We start from the raw sequence: 26,297 nt of genomic DNA, 5'->3' as shown, positions 1-26,297 counted from the left end.
TTGGTTAATAAGTAAGATTTAGTTAGTGGGTCAGCCAAGTTTCTTAACTTGTACAGCTAAGAACTAGACCCTAACTCATGCATGGTAGGTTCCCTCTAAAAGGGGCAGGTCACATGGGAGTTGGACAGCTCCTATGGCTAGGAAGATCAGCAAGGCAGAGCTTTAGCCATCGCTCTGTGAATTAGGATTTCTTTCAATCAGGGGTGGGAAGATGAAAAAGTGATTGCTTTTTATTCTATAGAATGCAGGGAGTTCTAGTTCTAGTTTATGTAAAGTAGCTGAAGTAAATATGACAAACAGAGACACAAAGACAAATGGACACTTAAGGACAGACATGAATCACAAGATTGTAAAATAGCAAAAGAATTCATTAAAAGATTAGCAAGAGCTCAGACATGACATCTGAGACAGTTGACTTTGTAACTATAACTAAGTCATTGGGAGCTTTGTAAGAAAGCATCTAGAGGGATTTCAAAACATAATAAAATTCTATTTCTTGAAAAACATGTAACTATTTCTTTTACCATCTGCCATGCTCAGATTCACACCACATACAAAATTATTTAATTCCTCAAGATATAAAAAATAATGGTTGAATTCCTAAAAAGATGATAACGACTGAAGATATCTACAAAGCATACCTACGTCCGACCTACTCCAGGTCGCCTACAAGACCTCAGACAGAACTTTAGAGTGCTTGCAAAGCCATTGTCACTGAGTTATAATATTGTGGTGACCCAGGGATCCTTATGTTTCATGGCACTGTCCTTGATGGTTTCTCCCATGAAACCTAACACCCATAGCTTTTGGCTGTGCCAGTGGGATGAGCATTGCATTCTTTCAGTGCATATACCACAGCTTCGTTGGACTAACCATCCTTAGGAAGAACCTAGGAGAACAAAAAGAGGAAGACGATGATCACCAACATTTTAGAAGGCGTATGTTTTTAATATCATTTTCCATAAACTTTGTGTCCCTAATATCATGTGTGGATGACTTCTTTGTGTAATTAAAACATTTTTTTAAAAATGAGGTTGAAAATGAATGTATGGTGAATTTATCTAACATCTAACTGAAGAAACAGGGACATCCTGCCTGTATCTGTGTAAGATAAACATACAAAGAAAATACACATCAGGCTCAATGAAGCCAATGTAGGAGAAATACAAAGGCGCATTAAAAAGAGACACTTTAGGCAAAAAGTGGCTCATTTGTTTAGGTTGTAATAGTCTTAGTGACTCATTTCTGAAAATGGCTTAGTGCATGTGCATTCATTCTCCCAAGTGTGAAGCAATCCCACTAGAATGCAAAAATGAAGAAAATTTCAGTAACTAGGTTAAGCAGCAAGAGTATTAAGAAGCTGGAAATTTGATCTACTGAATCTTAATTTTCTGTGCTGTCCCATCCTGTGGATGGGCCTAGACATACTAACACTTCCTATGTTTTGAGAGAGGAGACTCCAGAAAATGGCCTCATTTGTTAATTAAAAAAATTATTTTGTAGCATGTAATAATTCTTAGGTGCCTTTCTTTATGCTTGCTAAACTGTGGCAATCAGTATTTGACAAATGACATATAAGATGAATTCAGAAATGAGATAGAGAAAAAAAACCCATTTAATGATCAAAGAATAAATAAATAACAGCCACAAAGACTTCTTTACTTGTAAATATTGGCTCACATTATTAATAATAATATAATTATTAACTAGTACCCAGGTGACATAATTTAGTATTAACAATAGGACAATTATGTAGATAACTATAAAATATGACAAAACATAGGAAGTGAGTATGTATTACAAGGTTTAATGAGAAATGAGATATGGGACTCACCAACAAAAAGTTTCTCCCCTTGAACTTCCATTATCATCCTTTTCCTCAAACTCATTAGAGTCTCTAAGCATTGTTTCTTCTACTCTTTCCCTGTTTTTCTCTATCCTCACTCCTTACTTTATTCAGTTCCAACCCATTTTAGATCCTACAGGTCATCAATCCAAGTTTTGCTAATATCTCAATTTCCCCTGTCCTATTATTCATGTTACATCCCGTCTGACTGCCCATACTGGCTTTCTCTCAGTTCTTCATATCTGCTATGCTCATTTCCACTTCAGGGCCTTTGCATATATTGTTCCCTATGCCTAAAACACTCTTTCTTGTCCCCAAATGCCTTTAACCCCCTGCTACTTCACCTAGCTAAGATCTCTTCATTCTCCAGATCTGTGCCTATGCTGTGCATCAGAGAAGCCATATTTGATTCCCAGCCTAAGTTTTACCCTTTTAAACATGCACAGAATTTTTTTAAAACATGACAAGTGAAATTAGCTGTCAAGTCTTCTTTTTTGTTAGATTATAACCTCTGCATTGGCGGCAGGCGGGGGGGTGCATTTCTGTCTTAGCCATTGTTAAATCCCCAGGGCTAATTTATCATTTGATCATGTTAGGCATGAATATTTTTTCCATACAAATAAATGAAAGAAGAGACTCTAGAAACTCAGCTGAGATGATCAAGGAAGGATTTATGGGGAAGGAAGTGTGTGAGATACTTGGACACATAGTGAGAGGCAGCAGGATTGGTTGGTGCTGAGGCTTGGAACAAGAGAGTTAGTGGATGCTCAGAGAAGAGTGGGCAGTTCATTTTGTAGAGTGTGGGTCACATAATAGAGTAGGAAAGATAAGGCTGGAAAGGAAGGTCAACATAATATGGTGGGGGAAGTCCTGACTTGAAAATCAATGCTTAATTTCATAGTTGATAAAGAGACAATGAAGGAATATGGTATACAGGCTAAGTGAAAAGGGAAAGAGAGCGCATGTAGAAAACTTGTTCATGACCTCAGTGATAGTCCAGGCAAGAAATAATAAACAACTGAGCTGTTGACTGCAAGAAATAGTTGGAAAAGAAAACCGCAGTGATAGAAAGAATTATATGTTTAAGGTGGATTGTGTGGAGAAAGACTAAAATTTTTTTTTAAAGATTTTATTTATTTGACAGAGAGAGACACAGCGAGAGAGGGAACAGGGGGGAGTGGGAGAGGGAGAGGCAGGCCTCCCGCAAAGCGGAGAGCCTGATGTGGGGCTCGATCCCAGGACCCTGAGATCATGACCTGAGCCGAAGGCAGACGCCTAACGACTGAGCCACCCAGGCACCCGAAAGACTAAAATATTTAACTAAAATATTCGGGGAAGACAAGGAAAAGAGATACGCCAGTGTGCCTCCTGATGTTTCCGTGAGAATAACTAGAAACATGGTGAATCCAGGAAAGTTGGGATAATCTGGCTTTAGGGATGGTGAGGGGAGGGAAGTGATGGGTTTATTTTGTAACATTATTGAGCTCGATTTTTTTTTTAATCATCTAGAATAAAGTATTCTTAGGGTGTACCCTGTGATCAATGGCTGAAGATTAATGCAGAATTTCTGCTCTAATGAGATTTTATATTTACATTTCTGGTAATTCCCTTAGTCACTTCATAAGCTTTTGTACAGGGGTGGGGGTGTGCATCAAATAATAGGATAAATACAGTGTGTCTTCTTGGAGAAATAATTGTACAGAAAATTTGAGACAATAAACCACCAACCAACTTAATCCCCTTCCCCAACTTAAAAATATTTTTATCTTAGAAGTACATTATGGATGAGAATACAAGATCCACATGGATTTTTAGACACTCTCAAATTCAAAGAAATGTCATGCTTGGCAAACTGCTTTAGTGTCTATATTCCTTGTCCCAATCTCCGCACCCTTTGGTTGGAGTTTATTTTGCTAAGTAAGTTGGCAAAATAGTTTGTCCGCATTCATACACCTGGTAAGTGGTAGAGGAAGAATTTTAAACCAGAACTCCATAAAGCCTGCTCTCTCACCTATTTCATTAAATTAAATATACACTACTTATATATGATATTCAGCTAATATTATATTTAGCATCACTAACCAAGTAAATGACAACATAAAGCCAAATACTGGCAGCTGGTATTTTTCAATTATGAATTTGCAGGGTCTCCAAGAATGCAATCAGAGCAAATGATTTTTCACAGTGCTTGGGGGAGAGCGAAGATGGGATCATCAAAAGCATTAGTGTGGTGTTTCCTAGTTCATGGATGATTAATCAGATGGGTATGTTAAACATTCTTTTAAGGCTCAATCCATCCATCCTTCAAACTTTTAAAACAATGAACTGATATCACCTTCCTATTCAAAACCTTGAAAGCACAGGTTAGGAAGTCTTTCACAATCTGTGCCTAATTATCCTTCAACAATGAATCCCCATACAATTAGCCCCCAATACCCTAGATTTTAAACCATGAGTTAATAGTTAATACAACTAACAGTCTTCCTGAAAAGGTAATGTTAAGGTTAAGACTTCAAGAATAAGTAAAAGTTGGTCAGATGAAGGGGTGGGGGCACAGGGTTGGGAGGTAGAGAATTCTTGGCAGCAACATGCAGAAACTGCATTATGTAGTAAGAGAGAGCCAGACCCACTGAAGAAAGCAGCGGGAAACAGTGAAGGGTTGTGAGCAAGGAGTGACATGCTCAGATCTGTCTGCACTTAAGAAAACTCACTCTAGGGGCTCCTGGGTGGCTCTGTGGGTTGAGCATCTATCTAACTCTTGATATCAGCTCAGGTCTTGATCCCAGGGTTGTGAGTTCGAGCCCCACATTGGGTTCCATATGTGGAGTCTACTTAAAAAATTACCCTAGACACCACTGGAAATGGTATTGACACACATGGGATTGTTGCTACTACCTCCAGATATACATGTTCCACTGATGTAGAACCACATGTTCGACAGGTAAATGTGGAAACTGATTAATGGATTTACCTAACAAAACTGTAGTTTTGAAATTTCATCAGATTTTAAGGTACAGTAATTAAACACAAAGGCTTTCCTCTTAAAGCCTCACGGTGCATGTTAGTGTGCTTTTATAAACTTTAGTAGCCACAATAAGCAAATGACTTTGGAGCCCTATATTTTTAAAATGTTGTTCAATGTGTGAAATGTGACATTACAGCATTCCCAAACCACTTTATAATCTTTTTAAAAAGTGCTTATTTAAATACACAAACATGATCAATGAATACAGAATTACATAATCACCAAGAAAAGTTGCTAGTTTTCATAATGGTCTCTTGGCTTTTCCTCTGCTGATATTGGCGCCAAAGAAATTGGGTTATAACTATTGTTTCTCTGTGGCTGAAGAGACATTTCCAAGTACAGAATGAATGGAGTTCATTCAGAGGCCTTGCAAATGGGCTGTGGCCCCTTTTTATGCATGATGGGCCCCAGCAAGGATATTTAGAAAAAAACCAACTTTTACTTTTAATGCATTGACAAGGTCCTCCAATTTTAAAGGGGCTCCACACAGTGGATTTACTCAGGTTTACCTCTCTGTCATCACAATTTCTACAGAAGAATATTAAGGATGCCAGACAGTCTTCCATTCGGGGAAGGCAGCTGAATGTTCTTTTTAATAACAGGGTAAATCATATGTTGTTTAAGACCTAAATTACAGAGGACATAGGAATTTCCAATAGATTAAGCTTGACACAATGACATGAAATAATAACATTTGAGAAAAAAAAAAAGAGAGAGAGAGCCTGGTGGAGAGAGCGAGTCCCTGTGGAAGGGAAAAAGGTGAAAAAGTCATGCATCTTTCAATAAACCTATTTTTTTGTGTGTGTGGTTACTATTGTTCCTGAATACATCAGGGCTGCATGTATTTTTTTTGAACTGATTTTTTTTTTTCAAGGCAAGATGAGACTCTACAGTTGGGAGAATAAGAGGTTGTAACCCACTTCCTCCACACCCTCTTGATACTTACCATCCACCCTTTGTGTGGTCTTTGGCTTATGCAGTATCCTGTCTCATTATGACTGGACTATAAAGAGTCAAATAACTGTCATCAACAATATAGTATCAAATTGAAGGTCTCATTTTTAAAAAACGTGTCCGTTTTGTCAATTTACCTTTTTTTTTCACCTGTTTAAACCACAGAACCACCTCCTGCCAAGTTCACAACTGGCCAAGTAACAGAGAAGTAAACTGTAATCTAATGCTATGGTTTTAGAACAACACAGTCCAAAGATTTTAATATGAGAGGGAAGTAATTTCCAATTCTTTGACCCATGAGTTCAATATTTAAAGGTTCACTAGTACTTTTTCCTATCTTAGCAAGGAAACTAATTTATTCCTAAGTTGGCCCAAGGGCAGATCTCTCCTTCTCAAAGTAATTTGTGGGTTGGCCTACAAAGGGCACACAGAAGTCCAATGAAAAAAGAGTAACGAGGTAGAAAGAACAGGGGTTCTTGGCATCTGCTCGCACTGCAGCCTGCATTTCTGCCAACATGGACTGGGGTTTGATGGAGCGTGGCGTCCAGTGGCTGGCTGAGGAACCTGTCTCCTCCTCACTGCACTCAGCAGCAGGGGACCAGTAACGCTCCTTCACATCGAGTCCTTGTGAAGCTCTTTCAAGAAACTCTTCTTAATGGAGATATTAACGATTAAAGAACAGTCCTGAGAATGAATCATTCTGAGAGAGAAAAACATCTATCTAAGTCAAGTGACATTATCTCTGACATAAGTTCTGCTAAAGACAAGACAGCTCCTCTGCGAGAAAGAAGACACACACTCTTCAGGGGTTAAAAGCGGCAGAGAGATAATTAATCCTTCCATGGTTTCATTAAGGAAATATTTAACTTACCACCTATTCCGAGCTGCATTTTTATTAGAGAAATATTGTATAATGGCTCTGCATGTATTCTAAGCATTTTATTATATAACAATATTATGTAATTACAGCAGAAATAACGGTACTATCTATCTTACCAGGTTGTGGAGAGGATAAAATGAGATAAGTATAAAGTGCTCATAAGCCATATTCCCAGTGTCTTGTAATTGCTCAGTAAATGGTCACTAATATTACTACTGTTATGGAAACTTTTCATGTAAAGCTTCATTTCTTGGTCCAGCTAGAAACACCTATTAATGGAGATACTAGGGGCTAAATAGTAACTCTGAGTTTAAGCAGGATCTGGAAAAAAAAAAAAGAGAGAGAAAGAAATTTTTGATCCAGAGGCATTTATAAGGTTTTGAAGCACCCCAACATTCAGGTTTTCTGTAGTTTCCATAATTCCTGAAGTTTCTGAAGCGATAATGCACTTTTAAGAAGTTAGGCTTTCACATTAAATGAGGGAATTTGAATCCTGGCTCCATGACTTAATCTCTCTATATTTTAGTTTTCTCCCGTGCAAAATGGAACTAATAATTCTACCTACCCCTCGGGGCCGTGGTGAGGATTAAAGAAGACCATACGGGTAAATGCTTCAGGCAGTGCTAGGAATTTAGGAAGTGCTAAACAGATCTTAAATCACTACCACCCTCATTATCACCAAACGGCAGAATAGGCAAATGGGATTTGTGTCTCTTTGCCTGAGATTATCTTTGATTTTCTATTCTCTTTGGTGTGTAGGAGAATTCTAATTTCAATTATTCTGTAGCTGAGCATTCCAAAATACAAGGTCATTACTAACCTTCCTGTTTATGAACTGGGGGGATATCTTAGAACACAGTGGAGGCAAGGAAAATAATCACGCATCGGTAAGCTAAAGAAAAGGAGGAGAAGCCAGCAGGAAATGAAGTCACCTTGTTCACCCTTCAGGGACCACCAGGCCAGGCTTGTCCTCATTTTTGCTCTTCTCTGTCAGTGCCCTTGGTTTCCCTGCATTCTCAGCAAGGCTCCAGTCTTGGTCTACATGACTTTTAAGCCCAAAGTCACTCATCCTTTTGTCTGGGGGGTTTTGTCTCTAAATTCACATTTTTTTTTTTAAGATTTCATTTATTTGACAGACACAGCGAGAGACGGAACACAAGCAGGGCGAGTGGGAGAGGAAGAAGCAGACTTCCCGCCGAGCAGGGAGCCCGATGCAGGACTCGATGCGGGGCTCGATGCCGGGCTTGATCCCAGGACCCTGGGATCATGACCTGAGCCGAAGGCAGACACCTAACAGCTGAGCCACCCGGGCGCCCCTCTAAATTCACATTCTTGAGAGAGAATCTTGGTATCTTAGTCTGCCCTTGGACAGATTCCTGTAGTAATTCTTGGTTTGATCTGTTTGCCTCTTTGTGACCTCTCTTTCTACAGCTCTTAATTTCCAATTTCTGATTTTAAAAATCCCCAAAGAACCTGTTTCCTAATTATACGATTGAACTCTTCAATCAAATTGGTTTAAACATATTCTTAGGAATTTGAATCTTGAGTGGGGGTGCCTGGGACAAAGGGTTCCTGAGCTCCTGATCTGGAGTCCTCAGAATTGCCCTGGTTTCTCACCTCCCTGAAGCTTGCTTATTCAGAGATAGCTTCAAATCTGTGAGCTACTCTAGTAGTTCTCCTTTTTAAAGATGACCTCTGTTTCTTAAGCACTTTTCTGTTTTTTTAGAACTAAAAGACCTTCCATGGCTGAGTTCTCTCTGGGAAATCCTAACCAGCCTCGGTCAGTTAGGGACTTGGGCAAAAGCCAAATTAAGCTAGAGAAGATGGCAGGTGTAGTAGGCAATTTGACATATCCATCACGGGGAAAAATGGGTTATAACAGAAGAGTCACATTTGTATCAATATCTACCATAGCCCTAGCAGGGTATAAAAAGCCTCATTTAACTAAATTCTATTTAAGTCAACAGGCATTCACTAAATAAGAATTCAGGGGAGATTTAAGTGGGTAAATCTAAGTCTTTGCTCTCAAGGAATGCCTAGTCTGGCAGGAAGAATATATGTACACATATAATTGTAATATAAGGCAAGGTATCCTGACTACTCTGCTAGATGAAATAAGAATATAGAGAAAAGAATAATTAATTTGGGGTATGGGATTAGCCAAACAGATCAGCCTGTTGAGAGACTTAAATATCATGTTGCAAGCCACTGATATGAAGCAGAGAAGTATTTCTTTTTGGGAGCTATGGCTCTTTGACATCTAAAGCAATATACAAAAGGAAAAAGACTCCCCAGGCTTATAGGCACTTGGGAGGTTTTATTGCTTTCCCATTCTCAACCTCATTTAGGCACAGGTCTAAGTAAAGGCCTATAGTGTCAGAACTTCTTTCTCCCCAACGAAGTGCTTCTCTCCTCCCTAAACCTAGCCCTGGGTTGGAAGGAATTATTGCAATCCAAGGCTGTTCTCCATGTCCAAGTTACCTCAACAAGGAGAAAATCTGAATTTATGGTCCCCACACCTTTGAAGTGGAGGTAAATAAGACATTTTTCTCAGATCTTAAATCTGGTATCTCAGCACAAACTCTAACCACAAAGTCATCCTCCAACCAGACTGAGTATCCATTGCATCAAGGATGAGTCCTGGATACCAGTATAACCTCTGCCTCCTTACCTTCTCTTCTACACTGGCCCTGCAGGACTGAGATTCTGCCCTGGATGTGGCCCTTTTTACCTGAGAACTGAATTTCTTAATTATTAACAATCATCTCTCTGGTTTATGATTCTGGAGCCTGGGCGTTGTATTCTAAACCCTAGTCCAATGAGCAATTCTTTTAGAACCCAAACTGATATCCTCCATACTTGAGAGCAGGGGATGACAAACTTTTTCTATCAAGGGCTGGACAATAAATATCCTGTGCTTTGAGGGCCAGAGATTCGCTATCACAAGCACTCCATCTGCCATTGTAGCACTTAAGCAGCCACAGATAATACTTGAATAAATGGGTCGGGACTGTGTTCTAATAAAACTTTTACAGAAAGAGGCAATGATTTGGTCTCTGACAGTAATTTGTCATTCCTTAATACCATGATCCACCTGTTGGAGACATAACTCACTTCATCTTTCCCAATCCCCCCTTTATTTGCAAAGGTCTAGGATACTCACCCCATAGTTACAACACCCAAGATGTCCATACACTTTGCTTCGGTTCCTAGGATACTCCAAAGCCCACAATTAATATTTGTGTGTACTCCATCTTTCCCTCTAGAGTCAAAATGAAAAAAGAGAAACCAGAAATGGAATGGAATGGTGTGTGTATATATATAGATATATATATACAGTTAAAAACAATAACTGAAAATAACTTAAAAAGCCTTAAAAAAAGTAACTGGTCCTTAATTCTGCAACAATAGGAGGGGAGAAAAGTAATAATCTGTTACTTTCTGGAGGGAGCAGATACCTTGGTCAAAAGTAAAGAAAATTGGTTGGGTTACTCCCTAGAAAGAGACAAGGAAACTGAGGTTCATAAAAATTAAATGAGGGGGCGCCTGGGTGGCTCAGTTGGTTAAGCGACTGCCTTCGGCTCAGGTCATGATCCTGGAGTCCCGGGATCGAGTCCCACATCGGGCTCCCTGCTCAGCAGGGAGTCTGCTTCTCCCTCTGACCCTCTTCCCTCTTGTACTCTCTGTCTCTCATTCTCTCTCCCAAATAAATTAAAAAAAAATAAAATAAAACCTTAAAAAAAAAAGGAAGTGATCCTTTAAAAAAAAAAATTAAATGAGAATTCCACATAGATATGTCATGGAATTGCTCATTATGCCTACCTTGAAGCAACCGAAGGGGATGGATTGCAATATCCCAGATTGGAAGTCAATATATTTTCTGAGTAAAATTGTTAAATAAAGTGATTTTTAAAAATATAGTGGGCTTAATAGGATTCTGTAAGTGGCCTAAAAATACATACAATAATAGTAACAACTGCCATTTAGTTAAATGCCAGTGTGGTGGACATTTTTCTGATTTTGCCATCCAGTGTCCATTCTCCTTTCTCTTGATAATACTCTATATTTTCCTCTGGGGAACCACACTTCCTGTGCTTTCAGTCCTTATGCTTTGAATGCTGCTGAAATTGTCCCTGATTCAAGAGTTGGGTGTGTGATCTAGGTCTGGACAATCAGAACACTGAATTTCCCTGGACCTACAACTGTTTCAGGGATGGAAACATGCGAAAAGTTGATTTAATCAAAGTGAGGCCAGGGCTTTTTTAGGTGTTTCTGAGGAGAGTTGCTCTTTTTTTTTTTTTTTTTTTCTGTTAGATTGGAAACCTACAAGATGTAAATATGGAGTTGGTAGGAGTCAGCACTGGGGCGCCTGGATGGCTCAGTCGTTAAGCGTCTGCCTTTGGCTCAGGTCATGATCCCAGGGTCCTGGGATCGAGCCCCACATTGGGCTCCCTGCTCAGTGGGGAGCCTGCTTCTCCCTCTCCCACTCCCCTGCTTGTGTTCCCTCTCTCGCTGTGTCTCTCCCTGTAAAATAAATAAATAAAATTTAAAAAAAAAAAGAAAGAAAGAACTTCTTTCATAATAAAGCAAATATCAAGAAAATCAAACCAGAGAAATGCAGGGAGATCGAGTCCTGAGAATAGAGTTGAATGCACAATATTTTAGTAATGAAACCAAAGCTAATTTTTTAAAAGATTTTATTTAGTTATTTGACAGAGAGAGACAGCGAGAGCAGGAACACAAGCAGGGGCAGTGGGAGAGGGAGAAGCAGGCTTCCTGCTGAGCAAGAAGCCGGATGCGGGGCTCCATCCTAGGACCCTGGGACTATGACCTGAGCCGAAGGCAGACACTTAACGACTGAGCCACCCAGGAGCCCCCAAGCTAATTTTTAAAATTATAACCAATTTTCTTTTTTTCTCCCTCCATTACTCCCTTTATTTTTCCTTCTCTCTCTCTCCCTTCCTTCCTTTTCCTTTATGCCTGCAACTGAGAGTGCTAATACAGTCTATATTATGTTAGTCAGTATGTATACATTTTCTTTAACTGACAAAACAATCTTATGGTGAACTTAATTATTCTCATCTTCAGGTCAGTCAAGTGAAGAATTGCATAGTATGCCCATGGTCATGCACCTAATATGCCTCAAAGCTATGATTCAACCTCGGCCAGTCTGACTCCAAAGGAGTTCTCAGGGGACAGGGCTGTTCTCAGGGGACAGGGCTCCTAAGGGACCAAGCCTTAAGGTTTCAGCAACTCACATCTGCTTATAATTTAGGGGTCATATCTATATTAGAGGCATGATGATAACACATTTGCTCTGGCCTGTGATGTGAAAATAAATGATTTACTTTTGAAAATGTAGTGATCTCTTGACCAAGCCACAGATGACTTTTAGAATATTCATGAAACAATTATTACAGACAAGTCATTTATAAAAGGTATTTCTTTAAAGTAAATTACACTTTCCACTTTTAGCCCAATGTCATATGTATGTCCAAAACAAAACTTCTATACTCAGTCATCCTACAACAGACATTCAGAGATGTTGAGACATTTAGAACATACTAGGCACTAAGTCTAGCAATGGAGTAATGATACTAGGATGCCCAGAACAAAAATATGGTAGAGAAAGGACACCTTAAATTAATAAGGCATCTTATGTTCCCAGCATCTGCCTGAAGTAGTCACATCCTGAGAGTCTGGCAATGTAACACTTTCCCAGACATGTGAAACTTCATAGGGAACCACTCTTTCCAAACAAAGCATAAGAGTCTGAGATGCAGGGGGCACCTCGTGGCTCAGTCGGTTAAGCAGTGACTCTTGATTTCGGCTCAGGTCATGATCTCAGGGTCCTGGGATTGAGCCCTGAGTCAGGTCTAAATTGGGCTCCACGGGGAGTCTGCTTGAGGATTCTCTCCTCCCTCTCCCTCTGTCCCTCCCCTCGCTCACCCTCTCTCATTAAAATAAACAAGTCTTAAAAAAAAAAAAAAAGAGTCTGAGATGCAGTACTGAACAAACCTCTCCGTGCTTCAGTTTCCTCATCTGTAAAATGAGGATGCTCATAATGGCACTATTATTATTTGTACCCCAGCCTCTCCTAAGTTCCTCAATTAAATGAACTACTGACTTCCTTTCTACTTTTTAGGCTTAAATATTTATAGATTTTTCATAGAATATGATTCATTTTTGTCTCTTTTGTGCTCTCTCTCTCTCTCACACACACACACATGCTACATAAATCCCCTTCAGAAATGAGGAAGTTGTAATACATGCCCACAGTTGTAATTTAAGTTAAATACTATTTTGTCAGGAAACAACCAAAGATTATTACTCTATAGTACTGAATAAGGAAATATATCAAGATAGTTTTCATTATAAAAATATATTCTTTTAGGGCGCCTGGGTGGCTCAGTTGTTAAGCGTCTGCCTTCGGCTCAGGTTATGATCCTGGGGTCCTGGGATCGAGTCCCACATCGGGCTCCCTGCTCGGCGGGAAGCTGGTTTCTCCCACTCTCACTCCCTCTGCTTGTGCTCCTGCTCTTGCTGTGTCTCTCTCTGTCAAATAAATAAAATCTTTAAAAATATATATATATTCTTTTAAAATACCTCCCTTCTCAAATTTTCGCTTAATGTTAATGTAGCCACATGGCTTATATAAATTGTAACAACAGGGAAGCCAATTATCTTGAACCATCTAATGTATGGTTACTTCCGGAGCACTGATATGATTCTCATTTAAATAATGCTATATTTTGTACACACATTCTGTCTTTACATCTATTTAGAAGAGAAGGAGTAGGCTGAGGCAATAGAAAATTTTTCAAATAAGTTTGGAAATTAGAGAAATTTCCCTTTACTCCTTTCACCATAATACATTAAGATAGGTCATCGGAATCTAGTTCGAACAAATCAAAAGTCTCCTAGTGTTTTTGAATTGCAAAGACCAAAATGTTGGGCACCTGGGTGGCTCAGTTGGTTAAGTGTCTGACTTCGGCTCAGGTCATGATCCCAGGGTCCTAGGATGGAGCTCCCTGCTCAGTGAGGAGCCTGCTTCTCCCCCTCCTCCCTGCTCATGCTCTCTCTTGCTATCTCTGTCTCTCTCTCTCTCTCTCTCTCTCTCTCTCAAATAAATAAAAATCTTAAAAAAAAAAAAAAAGACCAGGGGCGCCTGGGTGGCTCAGTCGTTAAGCGTCTGCCTTCGGCTCAGGTCATGATCCCAGGGTCCTGGGATCGAGCCCCGCATCAGGCTCCCTGCTCAGCGGGAAGCCTGCTTCTCCCTCTCCCACTCGCCCTGCTTGTGTTCCTTCTCTTGCTGTGTCTCTCTGTCAAATAAATAAATAAAATTTTTAAAAAATAAAAATAAAAAAAGACCAAAATGTCTAAATCTTCATCTCAGCAGCAGATAGCTAGATGGCTGAGACAACAAACGTAAATTTCTTTCTTTTCCCCAGCTTTACTGAGGTATGATTGATAAATAAAAATTGTATATATTTGGGTTGTACAATATGATTTTTTAAGGTATACAGTATGAGATTTCATGTAATATACACTGTGAAATAGTTGTGGTAATCAAGATAATCAACACATCTATCACCTCACATAGTTAACTTTGTAGTACGTGTGGTGAGAATGCTTTAAGATCTACTTTCTTGGGGCGCCTGGCTGGCTCAGTCGTTAAGCGTCTGCCTTCCGGCTCAGGTCATGATCCCAGGGTCCTGGGATTGAGCCCCGCATTGGGCTCCCTGCTCACTGGGAAGCCTGCTTCTCCCTCTCCCACTCCATGCTTGTGTTCCTGCTCTCGCTGTCTCTCTGTCAAATAAATAAAATCTTTAAAAAAAAACCTACTTTCTTAGCAAATCAAGTATACAATATGGTATCATTGACTATACTCACCATGATGTACAACTGATCCCCAGAACTTATTCATCTTATAACTATAAGTTTGTACCCTTGGCCAACATCTCCCCATTTCCCCCAGCCCCTGGCAACCACCATTCTATTCTCTGGTTCTACAAGTTCAACTTTTTTTTAGACTCCATGTATAAGTGAGATCATACAGTATCTGTCTTTCTGCATCTGGCTTATCTCATTTAGCATAATGTCCTCTACGCTTATCCATGTTGTTGCAAATGGCAGAATTTCCTTCTTTTTCTATGGCTGAATAATATTTAAATATATAGTATATATGTAATATATGTGTGTGTTTATAATATATATTTTATATATTATATTTTCTTTATCCATTTATCTGTTGATGGGCACTTAGGTTGTTTCCATATCTTGGCTACTGTGAATAATGTTGCAATGAACATGATAGTGCAGATCTCTCTCTGAGAGACTAATTTCATTTCCTTTGGATTTAAACCCAGAAGTGGAATTGTGGATCATATGGTTGTTCTATTTTTAATTTTTTGAGGAAGATCCAAACTGTTTTCCATAATGGCTGCACCAATTTACTATTTCCAAGAACAGCGCACAAGGACTCCCTTTTCTCCACATTCTCACCAACATTTATCTCTTGTCTTTTTGGTAATAGCTATCCTAACACCTGTGAGGGGCTATCTCATCATGGTTTTGATTTGCTTTACCCTGAGGATTAGTGATATTGAGTACCTTTTCACATACCTGTTATTCATTTGTATGTCTTCTTTGGGAAAATGTCTATTCAGGTCCTTTGCCCATTTTTAAATTGGGTTTTTAGTTTTTTGCTATATTGAGTTGTATGAATTCCTTCAATATTTTGGATATTAACCCCTTATTAGATATATGGTTTGCAAATATTTTTTCCCCATTTTTGTAGGTTGCCTTTTCATTTTTTGATTGTTTCCTTTGCTTTACGGAAGCTTTTTAGTTTGATGTAGTCCCAATTGTTTATTTTTGCTTTGTTGCTGTGCTTTCTGTGTCATAAAAAAAAAAAAATTGTCCAGACCAATGCCAACAAACTTTTTCCCCTGTTTTCTTCTAGTTTTCCCTATGTTTTATGGTTTCAGGTATTACATGTAAGTTTTTCATCCATATTGAGTTGATTTTTGTAGAAGGTCCAATTTCATTCTTTTGCATAAAATATACATTTCTTTTAGTGCCCATACAATGCTGAATGAAGCCATGTGGTGTAGTTAAAGAACAAGAACATTGGTGCCAGACAACTGTGGGTTCAGATTCGGATTCTGGATGAGGTTTTTAGATTAAATGCATTGTTGTGTGTAAAGTACTTAGCATGGATACTGGCATTTCATAAGCACATGCATATGTATAGTAATGTTAGATTTACAAAATAAAAATCTCCATAGAAAAGCTTTCAGTAATAAAGGAAATATTGAAAGCAAAAACCACTATATATCTTTGAGGTTTCTTTACTAGTAACATATAAAAAACCCATTAAAATCAAATTCTTAATATAGCTTTATGAATTAAGAGTTAAATCACTTGGGCATATACAAAGGCCTAGTTAAATGCCAGGGAGATGCTGTACTAATAGAGAATAATTTTTTTTTGGATGAAAAATGGTTTATTAAGGGGACTCACAGATAGAAGCATGCCTTGGGTAGCCACAAGACAAAAAGGTTTCCACAACCCCATGACCCCAGCATGTACTCCTAGAGGCTGGGAGTACATGCTGGGGTACCACACAAGGGGAGAATGTTTCAGAATGGATGTGTACCATAGTCATATCTCCAGGGCAGGTCAAGGACATTAGGCACTGAAGGCATACTTAAGGGTGTGGGTAAATAAATGAGAAATAATTTGGGGGTTGCTGTGCTCAAGAAGAGCTGAAGTCACAGAATGGTCCTCAAGGAGGATTTGTCCAAGGGGTATCTGGGTGGCTCAGTAGGTTGGGCATATCTGCCTTCAGCTCAGGTCATGATCCCAGGGTCCTGGGATTGAGCCCTGTATCAGGCTCCCTGCTCAGCAGGGAGTCTGCTTCTCCCTCTGCCTCTCCCCTTCTTCATGCTCACACACACACTCTCTCAAATGAAATCTTAAAAAAAAATAAACAGGAGGATTTGTCCACGATTGCACGTTAGTCTGGTTCACTCAAGGGCCATTGTGCCTTGGGGAAAATGAAGAGAGACCTTGAAACCCTCTATTGCCATTGGGTCTCCTACCTTCATTCCCCAGTGAAGATTGATGGAAATGTTACTTTATTAAAGCCGGCACGTATGTGATAGTTTAGAGTTCAGTGATCTTCAATGATGTGCCTGTGGACTTCACCAAAGAGGAGTAGACTTTACTACACCATCAGAGAAACCTATACAGAGATGTGATCTGGAAAGTCATGGTTTCATTTCACCAGTACATACCATTAAACCTCGAGTAATGTGATTCTTCCTTTGTGAAGGCAATAAAATTAATGAGATTATGCAGCAACTCTACCCCATGTACACATAACAGGAAGCTGACATACAGAAGAGCATTCTCTGGTCCACTTTGGCTTCTCTTAGATGAACCAGAAGTACAGCCGCTCAGGTTCTGACCTCAGGACTCTATATTGTGCAGGCAGAACCTAAAGCAGAATCTTTGAAAAAGAGCATTAACAAGGACTTATCATGGGACATATCCCAGGCCACCATCCGGCAAAGCTGAGGTTGAAATCTGCTTGAATGTTGCACTGCCTGAACCAAGGTCGTTTCAGAGCAGCTTAGGAATGTAAGTGAATAGGGCCATCTCCATCCCTCGGGAGATCAGGTTATTTGGACTTGGGTTCATATTAATTAATCAAAAATATTGATTAGTAATGGAGAATAATTCTTTTATTACTATGCAACTGTTTTAACTACATTTAACTATGTTGCCCAACATCTTATTAGTTCAAATGCAACGTGAAATGCTATATTGTATGTTATTCTACACTTGATTTGCTTAGTTATAGAATTTGGGGTTATTTGTTACTTTTTATGGTTTTTTGTATACTTGACAGTGAGCTGAACACTTATAGTTTAGCTTCAGTTACACAATTATAAGATCTTTTTCATCACACAATTATTCTTTTAAAATTGAATGTGGAAGTACAAATGTCCAGAGTGTGGACAGCTGTTCAAACAATAAGAACTCTATGTATCAGGACAGGTGCTGTTATTATCCCCCAAATCCTTAACACAAGTGTTGGGTTTAGAAAAAATTTGGAGGAAAAAGACACAATAAACAAAAAGAGATAAGAGGGAGAGAGTAGTAAAAGTAACAGGTTTCAACTTATTCCATGCACAAGCATCAGAGAAGAGTCAATGAAAAGTTCACTGAAAATTATAGGGGATTGTCCACTACTTTGGATACCACATAATAATACCAAATTGGGATATTTACTGTAGCTAGCAAGCCCAAGGCATGGCTTCAAAGTGTTACTAAGAATCATCTGGCATACTTACAAAACCTGAAGAATCAACTTAATTTACAAATTATTAGACTATGAGTTACTTCAGGGCAAAGTCCAGCTTACTCACCATGGTTTTACCAGTACCTCACACAAACTGGGTAATGACTAAACGAAGGTGCACGGCCAACTGAAGACTACACCTACTGGAAGAAAAGCCATACCGTAGTCAAATGAACTATCCCATAGGCTGAAATCAAAGGCCAGATGATCAAAAGCTATGGTTCTCAATTAGGGGAGATGTTACCCCTAGAGGAAAACTGGCCATGTCTAGAGTCATTTTTAGCTGTCACAACTGTGGGGATGATGTCATCTGGAGGGTAGAGGCCAGGGATGCTGCCAAATATCCTATAGGGCACAGGACAGCCCCCCACAACAAAGAATTATCTGGCCCACAATGTCAATAGCGCTAAGGTTAAGAAGCCCCGATCTAAAAGTTAACTGACTATTCACAATACCATCAGTCCTCCAGAGAGACCCCACTAAACCCTACCTTGTTTAATTAAAACATCTCATTATACAATTCACTACTCATTTTCCAAAAAAGAAAAGCCGCTGAAATGGAGGGGAATGTGGAAGTAGAATGAAAAGGCTTCCATTTTCTCTCAGCTAGGAGACAATTTTTCATACAGTAGTATTTATCACAGTAGTATTTATGATCTTTAGGAACCGGGGATAAACATGAGTGACAAGTGTGCTTGCAATAAGCTGTTGCTTTTCTCCTAGAAAATATATTGACTTTTATTAGTGAGACATTTAGAGAAGTCAGATATGGAAGGGCTACCTTGGTGCTCCACATTGTCATAAGAATACTGAAATAGAAAGGGTAAAGGCAATAATGATAAAGAAGATGGTTAACATCTTTTGAGTGCTTTCAATCTGCCAGATACCATACAAAGCACTTTACACGTGTTTTCATTTAACTGGCAAGATCTATCAATTTCAGAAATGGAGGGTTCCAGAGAGAATATTATTTTCTCATTTATATAAAAATTGCTTCATAATTTCTCTTTAACATGTCCCTTTCCTCCCCTAGACAGAGACCTTCTGGAGGATAGGGTCTCTTGTCTTATTCATCATCGTAAACCCAAGAATCTGACACTTTACCACAAAACAGGGCATTCGTTACAAGTTTGTTACATGAACAAGGGTATCACTGCTCAGTGAGACATAAATCTAGAGAAACTATCTGAAACCCTCCAGAGTCTGAGAAGAGAGGTTGTCACAAGTCTAGTCTGTGATCTCCTCCATGAGGAGGACATCCCATTTATCTTTGCATTCACAGTTACTAGAGAAGAGTCTAGCAAATAACAGGCGCCTGGAATATTTTGAATTTAATTGATCTGGAGACTCTAAGTATTTTCAGAAGCTCTTCCAAGACAGGGAAATGTGATCCACCTCTTTACTCAGATCTCGACTCGGCAAGTACAGTTACTCCTGTTTTTCACATATGCTTGTTTACCGCTCTTGTGTGGTTCCTGCTTCTTACAGGTTCAGCTCTGATAAAAACAATTAATGGCACTCAGACGAGGGGAGAGGGAGGAAGTATTTCACTTGGGCAACTTCTTCACCCAGCTGTATATTTGTCGGTGTGAGGTGCAGAGTGTTTACATAAGTATAAACAAAGGCAAATATTCCTTTCTGAGTCTAACACAGAGCCCTCAGACTGCCCAGTTAGATTGCGGCGGTATGTGGGGAGCCATCCCGTGGTGCTGTGGTAGATACTGTGGGAAAGGGAAGAAGAAAAGAAGGAGAAACAAGCTGAATGTGCTGAGGCAGACACTCTGTGTCTATTTTGGGCATATCCCACCGTCAATCTTACCCTCCTGATGTTTTATCAACAACAGACAAGAATGAGATGTCTTCTGCTTCTCAGCCACTCGAGAAAGCTTTCACTAAAGCTCCAAAAATCAAGCACATTGGCATAACAACAACAACTATAAAGTATTTGTTTGCTGTTCTTTTGTTTTAGAAAAGACTTTTTCCCATTCTCTTTGTGAATGTTTATTAAATACTCTCTTACACATGCTTATCTGTCATTAATTGCACAGAGAAAGAAGTTTCTGCCCTCTGAGTTTCTGTATTGCAGGGAATAAGGGAGAGTAGAAAAGGTCGGAGTCCTCTCCTCTAAAATGTCATAACCCAAAATAATATATAAATAAATGTGTATTGTACCCAGGCAAAATTGACAGTAGTATAGATCCCAGCAAACTGAATGGAGACTGTATGCCCTCAGAGCATGGAGTGGACTAGTAAACATGAAAATATAACACCTTCCAACTGTCCTCAACACAACTTCTGCATTTTGTTGGTTCCGAGATGAGAAAATGAGATTATCTCTTGGATAATCTCTGATCGCTTCCTATCCGTCTCCAACAGCGGCCGATCCTTTCTCAGTCTGTCCTCAAGGGATGGGAAGACCCCACCGTGGGCCGCCAGAGAGCCACCACACACGCACAGCACTTGCAACCCTTCTTATTTTCTTAGTGTTCCTGTTTCCACTGGCAGAATTCCGCCCCCCACCCGCCCCGCCCCGTTCCCCACCCCTCCGGCCCAAGGCAGGGCTGCAAATGAAAGCAGCTGCCCAAAGTGGAGGAAGTTCAAAGACCAGAGAAGAAAGAGAAGGGAGGTGGGGGTCAAATGAGGAAAACAACTGAGGACAGCAAGAAGACTCTTGGCAACTCTGCCTTGTACAAAAGTCTAAAGCAAAAAACATACGGGGGACAGATGGACTGGTGGCAGCCCGTGGGCAAACTGATGCACCCATAGGCTTTCAAGTGACAACTGAGTATTGTATTTTACACAGACTCGCAAACTTTTAATGCTCCCAGGGCAAGAAATATTTCAAAATATCTTCCTGTGAGCTCCTGTGAGCTTCTAGTGGCCACTTTTCAGGTTCCTGTCATATATTCACTCATTCACGTTTCTGAATCGTGCTACAGATGAAAACCTATTTACAATTATTGCATGAATTTCTCCTTCTGATTTCATTACTTAGGGGTTATGGAGAAAATATTGGTATGGTTATTTTGGAATCTGATTTCAAAAGGTCCATTTAGAGGGATTAGTGTATCTCTAGCATTTATTTTTTAACTACAAGGTTTTAGTGCTTCATTAGATATTAATATTTAATCTTGAAATTATTATAAAAGGATTACAGTTAAAACATTCCAGTCAGTTGCTTTCTTTTGAAGAACTTAAAAGAAGTAAAATAAATACAACTTATGAGACCTTTCGGAATACATTTTAAAGACAGATTTAAAGAAGATGGAAATAAATACCCTACTGTATTTTAGGATTTTTAGAAAACTTTTTTGCAACTTAATTTTATATAGTTATGATTCAATGTTAATAATATATGAATTCTAGCATGTTGGAATTCCAAAACAGATTGGGAAACTCAATGGACTGCAGATTCTGGGAGGAGACTTGTTTGAATATATTCACAAGTTCAAGCATCTACATTTTTAGCGCATTTTCTATTGCTTCTTTAAAAAATAGATTTACAGAGCAAGGATAACTGTGAAATAGGACCTGCAAATGTTTGATCTATGTAGAAATTTCAGGAACGTAACTGCAGAACAGTAAACACTTTCTACAGACTGACTGCCAAATCTACAAGTCTTTTCTTTCAGTAAACACTTTCCCACCATCGTGAGAACCATTTCTCATTAACAACCAAATTGTTTTCAGATGCTGTGCTATAAGGGGTTTCCTTAGAAACCATTTGGTAAAAGACTGTGGCTTTCTTCCATAGAATCTCAAGCAGTGAAAAGGCAGATTTTCTGGCATAAATCAAACCCAATTTCTAGGGTTCACTAAACCCTTTCTCCTCAAAATAATGTTTTGTGACTTGATCTTAGCAGTTAATAGTACATGCAGGAGAGCTGGTACGAACCAGTTTTGAATGAATTTTATTCCATTTCTTTTGTCATTCAACTGAAATCACTTCCAGGGCTTGTTATACCTTGATGAAGGTTTAACTGCACAACGGATGGACAGAATAGTACATTTTATTGTATAGCAAAATCTGTACATTTTTTCCTACTAAGTCTGCCCAGGTGAATTAATCGTTTTATTGATAGGATAATACCATCTGTTCTGGCCCCAGAGTTGTTCTTGCTTATAAATATACTTTTTAAAAACAGAAGTTGGGAAACAAGGAAGTTTTTGTACTAAAAATATAGATACTTCATCTGGCCAATATATACAAACATACATACCAATAATGTTTTAGGGAGTTTCTAGATGCATACAAACTTATAAGAAATACACTGAAAAGAAGCATTTGCATCAATAATTATGTCTCAAGTGTGGACTTGGCAGAATACCTTAAATGAAAATCTAAAATTATTACTGGGATGGAATCATGATTTTCCATAACTCCATACCTTTTGCACACATTGTTCTTTTTGTCAGCAACGTGCATCTGCCTCCCAGACAAATCTTATTCCTCCTTCAGACTCTGCTCAACCATCTCCTCATTCATTCATGCAATAATTTTTTACTGAGCACCTACTATATGCTAGATGCTGGAGAGAACAAGACAATACCCTTTCCTCAGGGAGCTGATGGTTGAATCTAAATCGGTCATCTTTCCCTAACTTCAGACAGAGTTACCACCAGCCATTTAACAAGTATCTAAGAGCACTTACTAAGTACTAGTTCTAGGCACTTGCCATACATATTGCAATCCTTTATTTGTGACTCTACTTCACCTATTTGACTATGAGCTCTTTGATGAAAGAACTTTTACATATTTTTGTATTCCCAATACCTACCACAGTTTCTGGAACATAGTAGGAAAAAGTAAATTTTTGTTGAATAAATGACTAAAGAAAATGAAAATATTCTAGCTAATAAAACAGGGCTTTCTTGGTGCCTGGGTGGCTCAGTTGGTTAAGCGACTGCCTTCGGCTCAGGTCATGATCCTGGAGTCCCGGGATCAAGTCCCACATCGGGCTCCCTGCTCAGCAGGGAGTCTGCTTCTCCCTCTGACCCTCCCCCGTCTCATGTGCTCTCTCTCTCTCATTCTCGCTCTCTCAAATAAATAAATAAAATCTTAAAAAAAAAAAACAGGGCTTTCTTTTACTTGAAAACTATCAGTAACATACCATAGGTTTATAGAAGTATTGGTCCTGATTTGCTAAAAACTTCAGCCAAGCATTTTAGAGAAGTGAAAGATGGGAATCTGAAAAAGGGACAAGCTGCTCTAAGAAGTTGGGCAACAGAGATCCTGTCATATTACCAGGCGAGTCTTTCCCGAGATTGAATTAATAAGCTTATATGATGATCCATCTAAGTTCAAGAAATAATTCAAACTAGACTGTGTTTTCTTAATTAGATGACACAAGTCTTGTGGCAATTTTGTTTGATGGTATTTGAATTAAAAAATTCAACTCTCGGGGCGCCTGGGTGACTCAGTCTGGTAAGCGTCTGCCTTCGGCTCGGGTCACAATCCCACAGTCCTGGGATGGAGCCCCGCATCGGGCTCCCTGCTCTGCGGGGAGCCTGCTTCTCCCTCTCCCACTCCCCCTGCTTGTGTTCCCTCTCTCGCTGTCTCCCTTTCTGTCAAATAAATAAAAAAATCTTTAAAAAAAAAAAACCTGCACCCTGCCCCCACCTCTCCAACCTCATCTTACCACTCCCCATTTTCTACTGGCTCTTACCAGAATAACTCCTTGCTATTCTTTGATATCCAAGCAATTTTGCCTCAGTAACTTGGCACTTGCTTCTCCTCCTGTCTGGGCAGCTCTTCCTCACGGACCTTGAAAGGTCACTTTCTCCTTCCTGCAGGTCTTGGCTCAAATGTCACCTTTTCAGTGGGGCCTTCCCTGACGTCACATCTCCAACAGCAGGCTTACGCTCTCTACTCCCAAGCCACTCCCTAATCCCCTTACCTGCTCTAATGTCTTCATAATATTTACCACCATGTAACATACTACATATTTACTCTTCTTTTTCTTTTGGTCTGTCTTCCCTAGTAAAATGTAAATCCTACAAAGCTAGGTATTTTGACTATATCCTTAGTGATTAGTAGTGTGCCTTACATGTAGACAATACCCTACAAATATTTATTGGGTGAACGGATTTGATTAACCTATCAAAAACTGTGTCTTTAGCATTAACTCTCTATGTTGTACTGTGCTAATAACTGTGGACCACAAATATGGTAAGAGAAACCTCCTGAATTTGTGGATTCAGAATCTACTATTTTGATCTGATATGCACCCTGAAACTGATTCAGAAGCCCAAACGTACCTAGCACAACTGTACCGCTGTATTTTCTGCCCCCCAAATCTCCTTGCCCCAAAATCACTACCCTGGAAAAGGCAGTTTCGTGAACACCAACAGATTGATAAGCATTTCCTACCGGTCTATGTGAAAATGGGGATGGAAGTAGGGATACGAGCCCTCCCACAAAGTAGTTTTAATCTAGTTGGGAACCTCAAACTGAAAGTACCATTTCCTCTACAGCGAAATTCTTGTAAGAAAGTTTCAAGCATAGCTAATTATTTCTAAGTGAAAGGAAAAAGCTTTAAATTAGGAATCTAATCTCACTGACTACTGAGGGATCTATTCCCATTATAAAACCACTTATGGAAATGAATCAGTGGTGGTAGTATGTTTAGTCTAAGTCATCAAATGTAAGAAAAGACTATCATAAAGTCATCAAGAAAAAGAATATCAAAATTTCTAAGACATTGAAGATGCATTAAAAAAGGCAACTGCCCACCTGTTCTAAGTAAAAATACCTAATCACCTTTCTTTCCCTATTTCTGATAATTATCTAATACATCTCAAAATTCCCTGTAAAACATTAATGTATTAAGTTAAAAGTAACCAATTATCTGATTTGGGTTTATACCAGATATTATCTTATACGAGATTCTTCCAGAGATGGAATAAAAAGCATCAAGGGCTTACTTCAAGTTTATGATAAATAAAATTAAGAATATTCTATTAAGTAATTCTCCTAGTTATTAAGCTATTCTTTACTTATTATTATCCAGTTACTACCTTAGTTTTATTGATTTTTCCAAAAATTTTTCATAGCATTTAAGCCTCCTAAAAAAACATACACATATACGTATGTATAGGCATGCATGTACACACGTCCACAAACACACACAGAAAAAAATCTTGGTCAGACCCTACTTTTCGGCTTTACCTATGACAACATATAACCTTTCACTCAAGTTATTTGGCCTTCTTTCCTGGTGCCCAATTTTTTTTAAGTGGCAGAATGTTTTAATTTACCAGCTAGTATTGTTTTTAATTTGAAACTGGTTTGGCATTCTCCCTTGGTACTCATTGATACACTTCAGGAACTCAGCTCTCACACACATTATATCTTTTAACTCTCAAAATATTGAGGAGACCATTAAACTTGGATAAGGCTGACAGCAGATATGTTGAGTCTTCAGCAACAAGGGCTAGAGGTATAAGGAGAGGCCTGGACTAGGCCAGCGGAAGGACGACCAATTCATTCTACTTTAGCTGGGATTTTCCCAGTTTAGCGCTGAGATTGCCATGTCCCAGTGATTCCTTCAGTCTTAGGCGAGCCAAGACCACTGGTCCCACCCTCATGGTGACAGGCTGAAGGAAACTGAACTGACAGGAGCCCGATCTCTTAGTGTGGCCCAGTAAGCTACTTTGAAAGGAGTAGTAAGTGCAGATGTGGCTCTGAGAAGAGTCAGGCCAATGGAATCTAACTGAGTTGGTGAGGCAGGAACAGTGATGCCTGTAGACAGACAGCAAGAACTGGAATCTAATAATCTGGTATTGGGTTAGCGTGACCTTACGGGTATTTATGGAGCACAAAATACAAAGCCTGTGGTAGGAAAGCTAGCCTAGGCTCTGATAATCTGGTAATGCTGATGGTAGTAAAATGCTCCCTGACCCGCTGGGAATGAGTTTGCTGGTGGAGAACTTCCAATTACATCTGCCAAATCAATGAAACACAGACATGGATGAAATTAAGACTCAAATGGGCACAGGGTTGCATAGCTAGGAAGAGTCACAGCCAAATTTTGAAACTTAGATCTTTCTGCCCCCAGGTCTGCTCCTTAGGCATTTAAATAAAGGTTATAATATACATGTTATTCATAGAAATCCATTTTCTTATAGGAGTTGTGTCCATGCCATTCTCTGTTTTCCAGATTGTTAAATTCTATGAGGGTAAAGACTAGTCTTCATTTACCTTTGTGTCCCTTAATTATAA

The 26,297-nt window shown here is 39.2% G+C and overlaps 1 long non-coding RNA gene across 1 annotated transcript in view; it reads right to left on the bottom strand.

The window, feature by feature from the left end:
- Positions 1 to 671: 671 nt before the first annotated feature.
- LOC113917027 overlaps positions 672 to 26,297 on the bottom strand; it is a 65,526-nt gene continuing 39,900 nt past the window's right edge. Inside the window, exons 2-3 of the long non-coding RNA XR_003518098.1 lie at positions 9,869 to 9,967; positions 672 to 889 (exon numbers count right to left, since the gene is read on the bottom strand). This is a non-coding gene — a long non-coding RNA (uncharacterized LOC113917027). The remainder of the gene's footprint in view (positions 890 to 9,868; positions 9,968 to 26,297) is intronic.

The sequence above is a fragment of the Zalophus californianus genome, chromosome 4 (genome assembly GCF_009762305.2).
Source record: "Zalophus californianus isolate mZalCal1 chromosome 4, mZalCal1.pri.v2, whole genome shotgun sequence".
Lineage (NCBI taxonomy): Eukaryota > Metazoa > Chordata > Mammalia > Carnivora > Otariidae > Zalophus > Zalophus californianus.
Note: the sequence above shows the minus strand (reverse complement) of the source record. Positions and strands in the feature narration are given on the sequence as shown.